The 7,824-nt window shown below is 46.0% G+C and overlaps 1 long non-coding RNA gene across 1 annotated transcript in view; it reads right to left on the minus strand.

Annotated features, from left to right (window-relative positions):
• Window positions 1-6,777, minus strand: part of LOC125483569 — a 15,771-nt gene extending 8,994 nt beyond the window's left edge. The window contains exon 1 of the long non-coding RNA XR_007262517.1: window positions 6,520-6,777. This is a non-coding gene — a long non-coding RNA (uncharacterized LOC125483569). The remainder of the gene's footprint in view (window positions 1-6,519) is intronic.
• Window positions 6,778-7,824: the final 1,047 nt, after the last annotated feature.

Here is a 7,824-nt window from a genome sequence, read left to right on the forward strand (position 1 = left end):
GTTAGTATGTAGGAGATGGGGGTGGGGCTTGAGGTGGGAGGAGGGGATAGGTGGGAGGAAGGACAGGTTTGGGAGGCGGGGACGAGCTGGGTTGGTTTTGGGATGCGGTAGGGGGAGGGGAGATTTTGAAGCTTGTGAAATCCACATTGATACCATTGGGCTGCAGGGTTCCCAAGCGGAATATGAGTTGCTGTTCCTGCAACCTTTGGGTAGCATCGTTGTGGCACTGCAGGAGGCCCATAATGGACATGTCGTCTGCGGAATGGGAGGGGGAGTTGAAATGGTTTGCGACTGGGAGGTGCAATTGTTTAGTGTGAACTGAGCGTAGGTGTTGTAAAAGCGGTCCCCAAGCCTCCGCTTGGTTTCTGCGATGTAGCGGAGGCCACAACGGGAACAGCAGATGCAGTATACCACATTAGCAGATGTGCAGGTGAACATCTGCTTGATGTGGAAAGTCTTCTTGGGGCCTGGGATGGGGGTGAGGGGGAAGTGTAGGGGCAGGTGTAGGGAAAAGTGCCGGGTGAGGTGGGGCTGGAGGGGAGTGTGGAGCGGACAAGGGAGTCACGGAGAGAGCGGTCCCTCCGGAAAGCAGATAAGGGTGGGGAGGGAAAAATGTCTTTGGTGGTGGGGTTGGATTGCAGATGGCGGAAGTGTCGGAGGATGATGCGTTGGATCCGGAGGTTGGTGGGGTGATATGTGAGGACGAGGGGGATTCTGTTTTGGTTGTTATTGCGGGGAGGGGGTGTGCGGGATGAGTTGCGGGAAATGCGGGAGACACGGTCGAGGGCGTTCTCGACCACTGAGGGGGGATGTTGCGGTCCTTGAAAAACGAGGACATCTGAGATGTACGGGAGTGGAATGCCTCATCCTGGGAGCAGATGCGGCAGAGGCGAAGGAATTGGGAATAGGGGATGGCATTTTTGCAGGAAGGTGGGTGGGAGGAGGTATATTCTAGGTAGCTGTGGGAGTCGGTGGGCTTGAAATTGATATCGGTTTCTAGGTGGTTGCCCGAGGGTGGTTGTAGAAATTTGTTGTTTGGACTGAAGGCCTGTGACCAGCAGCATTCTGCAAGGGTTGGTACTGGGTCGATTATTGTTCGTCATTTATATCAACAATTTGGATGAGAATATACGAGGTACGATTAGTAAATTTGCTGATGACACCAAAATTGGTGGTATAGTGGATTGTAAAGAAGGTTATCTGAGGGTACAATGAGATCTTGATCAGAAGTAGCAGATGGAGTTTAATTTAGATAAATGCAAGGTGTTGCATTTTGATAAGCTAAACCAAGGCAGGACTTACACAGTGAATGGTAGGGCCCTGGGGAGTGTTGCTGAACAAAGAGACCTGGGGGTGCAGGTTCATAGTTCCTAAAAAGTGGAGTCGCAGGGTGGTGAAGAAGGCACTTGGCACATTTGCCTTCATTGGTCAGTACATTGAGCATAGGCGTTGTGATGTTATGTTGCAGCTGTACAGGACATTGGAGAAGCCACTTTCAGAATACTGCATTCAGCTCTGGTCGTCCTGTGATAGGAAGAATGCTGTGCAACTAGAAAGGGCACAGAAAATATTTACAAGGATGTTGCTGGGACTGGAGGCTTTGAGCTGTAGGGAGAGGCTGAACAGCCTGGGGCTATCTTCCCTGGAGTGTCAGAGGTTAAGGGGTGACCTTATGGAGGTTTATAAAATTATGAGGGGCATAGACAAGGTGAAGAGCCAAGGTATTTTTCTAATGACATGGGAGTCCAAAGCTAAAGGGGAGAGGTTTAAGGTGACAAGGGAAAGGGGACCTGAGGGGCAACTTTTTCACACAGAGGGTGGTGCATGTATGGAATGAGCTGCCAGAGGAAATGGTGAAGGCTGGTACAATTACAGCACTGTGGCTCATCCGCTAGCACTGCTGCCTCACAGCACCAGAGACACGGGTTCGATTCCACCCTTGGGCGACTGTCTGTGTGGAGTTTGCACATTCTCCCCGTGTCTGCGTGGGTTTCCTCCGGGTGATCCGGTTTCCTCCCATAGTCCAAAGATGTGAAGGTTAGGTGGATTGGCCATGCTAAATTGCCCCATAGTGTCCAGGATGATTAGCCATGTGAAATACAGGGATAGGGTAGGGGTATGGATCTGGGTGGAATGCTCTTCAGATGGTTAGTGTGGACTTGATGGGCCGAATAGCTTGTTTCCACACTGTGGGATTCTTAAAAAAAATCACGCTCTACTGATTACTAGCCCCTAAATTTACACAAGCAATTCACAGCTAGTCAACCCCTAATTAATAAAACCGAAGGAACTGCTGTAAAACAGGAACAAAAACAGAAGTTGCTGGAAAAGCTCAGCAGGGTCTGAGGAAGGGTCACTGCACCCAAAACGTTAACATTAATTTTTCTTCACAGATGCTGCCAGACCTTGCTGAACTTTTCCAGCAACTTCTGTTTTTGTAACCCTTAATTAATATCTATCCACCACCAAGTCCCTCTTTCCATTAGATCTCACACATCCTTTCAGATTGTATTGGACAATAACACCAGACACCACCATCTGTCAGTTTGTCCTGTCCCACCAGTGGTAGCACAGAGTGGTATACAGTCAGGAGAGAATTGCTCTGGGAGCCCTCAACAACAGGGCTCAGAGTGTCAGGTCAAGGAAATCTCCTCCTTAATGCCACTAACCACCTCCCCACTCCCTGCCCCAACCGGCAGCTGAAGAATCAGTATTCCTCTATGTTAAGCACCAGTGGAAAGAGGCATTAATGGTGGCATGGGTACAGAATGCCTCAGAGTGGGGTACTACTGACCGAGCTGGGTCGGGTCCCAAAAGACAAAGCTGCTACACTGAGTCAGCAGCAGGCAGTGAGGGAGCCATCCTAGACCTTGTCCTCACATATCTGTCCATTGCAGATGTGTTTGTCCATGACAGTACTGGTAGGACCAGAGGTCGATTAGTTCAGATGTCTGGACAGCTGGTTTGCAATGCATAGGAACACCAGTAGCGTGGATTCAATTCTCGCATTGGCTGAGGTTACCATGAAGGACTCTCCTTCTCAACTCTTCCCCCTGCCTAAGGTGTGGTGACCTTCAGTTTAAACCACGACCAGTTGTCTGTCTCTCTCTCTCTCTAATGAGAGAACAGGTCTAAGTCCGGTAAAACTATGCAGCTATACCTTTACTGGTAGGAGTGACCACCACATAGTCTCTGTGGAGACCCATCTTCACATTTAAGACCCACTTTCCCATGTTGCATGGTATCTGGAAATATCCACTGCTTCCCAACGGGGAATTAGGGAGGCATCTGGGACTGTGGCACTACATCAGACTGTCAGTAGCGAAATACAGGAGCTTCCATTCACTCCCAAGACCCTGCTACATTCGGTCCATTTGTGAAGGCAGCCTTCAAATATTCAAAGTCAGAAATTACATGACACCAGATTATAGTCCAACAGGTTTATTTGAAATAACAAGCTTTCGGAGCACTGCATCTTCATCAGGTGAAGTGGAAGGAAGCACGCAGGCACAGAATTTATAGACAGAGAGATCATTGCAAGATCATTTCAGGTAATTAAGAGTGTCAAAAGGTAGTGCAGATGGTGTAAGTGGAGTGTAGTCAGGCTGAATAATAAGCCTCTTCAAGTGATCAAAAGTGTCAGTGTGAGTAAAGTGTTAACAGCTGAATAGCAAATAAAGGGTTGACCTATGATCCGATTAATTGAGGCAGAGAGATAATTACAAAACTCAATAATAAATGGTTCTAGAGACAAACCAAGTGGTTGGAATAACATGATAGGTATAACAGTCACACTAACCGAAGTAACAAGTAATCCAAAACTGTACAAACTAATTAAGGTGGAGAGATCATAACACGTTATCAAGGTGATGGAGTCAAAATAGAACAGTGAGGGAGAATTTACAAATACAGAACAGTGTGTGGGGTTACATGTAGCGTGACATGAACCCAAGGTCACAGTTGACGCTGTCTTCATGGGTACAAAATTTGGCTGGATTACTTGTTTTGGTTACCTGTTACTTTGATTTGACCCTCGTCATGCGACTCTTATACCTATCATGTTATTCCAAACATTTGGTTTGTCTCCAGCACCATCTTATTTTTGATTTTATGTAATTATCTCTCTGCCTCAATTACTCGGATCATAGCTCATCCCTTCACTTGCTATTCAGTTGTTGACATTTTACTCATATCTTTTGACACTTTTGATCACCTACAAAGACTTGTTATTCATCCTATCGATGCTCCACTCACACCATTTGTATTATCTTTTGACACTCTTAATTACCTGGAATTATCTTGCAATGATCTCTCCGCCTATAAATTCTGTGCCTGTGCACTTCCCTCCACTTCACCTGACAAAGGTGCAGCGCTCCAAAAGCTTGTGATTTCAAGTTAGCCTGTTGGACTATAACTTGGTATCGTGTGACCTCTGACTTTGTCCACTCCAGTCCTACATCAGCACCTCCACATTCAGCTTTTCAAAAACAGAAGCCGTTATCTGGATACTGAAAAGGCTGTGAACCTGGACAACACTCTGGCTGTACTGAAGACCTGTGGTCCAGAACCAACTAACCTGTTCCAGTACAGCTACAACACTGGCATGTATTTGGTAATGTGGAAAATTGCCCAAGTATGTTCTAAGAAATGCAAAACAAATCTACCACAACCAATTATTATCCTGTCAAACCACTCTCAATCATTGGCAAAACGGTGAAAGGTGTCTTTGTCCGTGTTCAGAAGCAGGCCTTCCTCAGCAATAGCCTGCTCAGTGACATCCAGTTTGGGTTCTGCCAGGGCCACACAGCTCCTGAACTCATTACAACCTTGGTTCAAACATGGCCAAAAGAGCTGACTTCCAGAGGCTAGGTTAGAGTGACAGTCCTTGATACCAAAGCTGCATCAAGGATCTGTAATAAAGCTGAAGTCAGTAAGAAAAGAGGAAATCCTCCACTAGGTTGAATTATGCCCAGCACAAAGGTAGATGTTCGTAGTTACTGGGGGCTCCATTGTCTCAGCCTCGGGACATCAGTGCAGGAGTTCCTCAGGCTAGATATTTTTGTAATCAATCTGTTCGAAGATGTTATTACACGCCTCTGGATCAGGTGGACTTTCATTGAGGCCTACTGTCTCGGAGGTAGGAACGGTATCAGTATGCCACTAAAGAGTTTCTTGAGGTAGAGTCCTAGGCCCAACATCATCAGTTGCTTCAGCAATGACCTACCCTTCACCTTAATATCAGAATATAGAACATAGAACAGTACAGCACAGGAATGGGCCCTTTGGCCCATGATGTTGTGCCTAACATGATGGCAAATTAATCCTTTCTGCCTGCCCTTGGTCCACATCTCTCCATCCCTTGCATATTCATGTGCTTATCTAAAAGTCTCTTAAACACCCCCATTGTATCTGCCTCCACCAATACCACTGGCAGTGTGTTCCAGATTCCCACCACTCTCTGTGTAAAAACTTGCCCCTCACATCTCCTTTGAACTTTCCGCCACCCCACCTTAAATGCATTCCCCCTAGAATTAGCCATTTCAACTCTGGGAAAAAGATTCTGACCGTCAACCCTATCTATGCATCTCATAATTTTTTCGACTTCTATCAAGTCTCCCCTCACCCTCCAGAGAAAACAACCCGAGCTTATCTAGCCTCTCCTTATAGCTCATACCTTCTAATCCAGGCAGCATCCTGGTAAACCTCTTCTGCGCCCTCTCCAAAGCCTTCACATCCCTCCAATACTCTAAGTGTGGCATAATCAAAGTCTTATAAAACTGCAACATGATATCCTGACTCTTGGCTCAATTCCCCAACCAAGGCAAGCATGCCACACACCTTTTTATTTGCCACCCTATCTACTTGCGTGGCCACTTTCAGGGAGCTATGGACTTGAACCCCAAGATCCCTCTGTACATCAATGCTGTTCAGGCTCCTGCCATTAACTGTACAATGAGGGAGTTCGCCGATGATTGCACAATTCAGCCCAATTCACACCTCCTCTGATATTGAAACAACCCACGTCAAAATGCAACGAGACTTGGACAACATTTAGGCTTGGACTGATAAGTGGCAATTAATGTTTATACCACACAAATGCCAGGCAGTGATTGATTTCAATGAAAGAGAATCTAACCACTGCCCCTTAACATTCACATTACCATCACTGAATCCCTCACTATCAGCATCCTAGAGGTTACCATTGATCAGACACTGAACTGGGCTCTCCAATATAAATACAGTGACAGCAAGAACAGGTCAGAGGCAGGGAATCCTGCAGAGAGTAACTCACTTCCTGACTCCCTAAAGCCTGTTCACTTTCTACAAGGCACATCAGGAGTGTGATGGAATACTGTTCACTTGCCTGGATGGGTGTAGCTCCAACAACACTCAAGAAGCTTGATGCCATCCAGGATAAAACAGCTCCCTTTGATTGGCACTACATCATCCAGTATCTTCAACTTCCACTCTCTTCACTGCTGACCCACAATGATATCAAGGTGCACTCAAGCCACTTACCACAGTCACTCGTTCACCTTGGCAGCCCCTTCCAGACTGATGACCTCTAGAAGACAAGTGCAGCAAATGCAAGGTAATGCAACCATCTGCAAGTTTGCATCCAAAGCCACTCACCGTCCTGACGTGGAAATATATCGCACTTGTTTCACTGTCACTGGAATCACAGCCCTGGCATTCCTTTCCTAACAGTACTATGTATGTTACTACACTTCAGGGACTGCAGCGGTTCAAGAAGGCAGTTTTCCACCACCTTCTCCAGGGCAATTAGGGACGGGCAGTAATCACTGGCACGGTCTGTGATACTCTCAATCCATGAAAGAAAACATTTTTAAAAATTAAAGAGAGAGGCAAAGCCTTAAAATTTGAGCTAGGCTGTTCAGATTTGTTGTTGGAAGGGATTTATTCGTGCAGAATGCTCATGGGAATTTGCAATTTTCTTTATCCTAAATTTGCTGAGGGGTAGTTAAAATGTCAAAACTTTGATTTTTTTGCAGTGATGCCGGAGCTCCTTAGTTGTGTAAAAATGTACTAAGTCGTTCCCAATCCAGCATGTCTAAATCCATTCCTCATTCTTGCCTTACCCCTATCTCTGTTGCATGGGGTCCCCTGGTAACACTAGATGCATGTCAAGTCCTGTTGTGGATTAGATTCCTATCAACATAAACTTTGTAACATCCGGAGAAAGCCAATCACTTTTCACATCTACATTTGGCAGTTGGTCATTAACTTAACCTGTCTTGACATTGCGTGCGAGCTGTTGTCAAAACAGAATCACGTGATCTCCAAAATCTGTGGAAGTAATACCGATGCTCCTGTAAAATTATTTTGGACAAAGGTTATCAAAGTGCTGCTTTAAGCAAATAGTGCCTTGCGTGACAAATAGCCAGAGTAAAACTCAAATGCCTCATCAGCATAAATGACCCAGTTTTATGTTGCAAGTGACAGGTTGTTTTGTGCTTTGAATTAAGTTTTGTAAAGTGCAAGATGCATCAAGTTACTCTTAATAGGTAGTACATGATCTCTGCTTCCCTCTTGGTGCTAATTGTTTTGTAGTGGCAGTACTTAGAGCTCTCTGAGCGCCAGATGGGTTTGTGTACCTGTCCTAGCCTCGAGCACAAAACCAGGCTGACACTGAAGGGCAGTACCAGGAGAGAGCTGCTCTGTTGGGGGTGCTACATCTCTCAGTGAGATGCAAAATTGGGTCCCTTTTGCACTGAGATCAAATCTCAGAATGGATTTTAAAATTGCCAGCAGTGCACAGTATTAAATCTACCGCGCAATGTGTTTCTACCTTGGCTTACCTGG

The sequence above is a fragment of the Rhincodon typus genome, chromosome 7 (assembly GCF_021869965.1).
Source record: "Rhincodon typus isolate 14 chromosome 7, sRhiTyp1.1, whole genome shotgun sequence".
NCBI lineage: Eukaryota > Metazoa > Chordata > Chondrichthyes > Orectolobiformes > Rhincodontidae > Rhincodon > Rhincodon typus.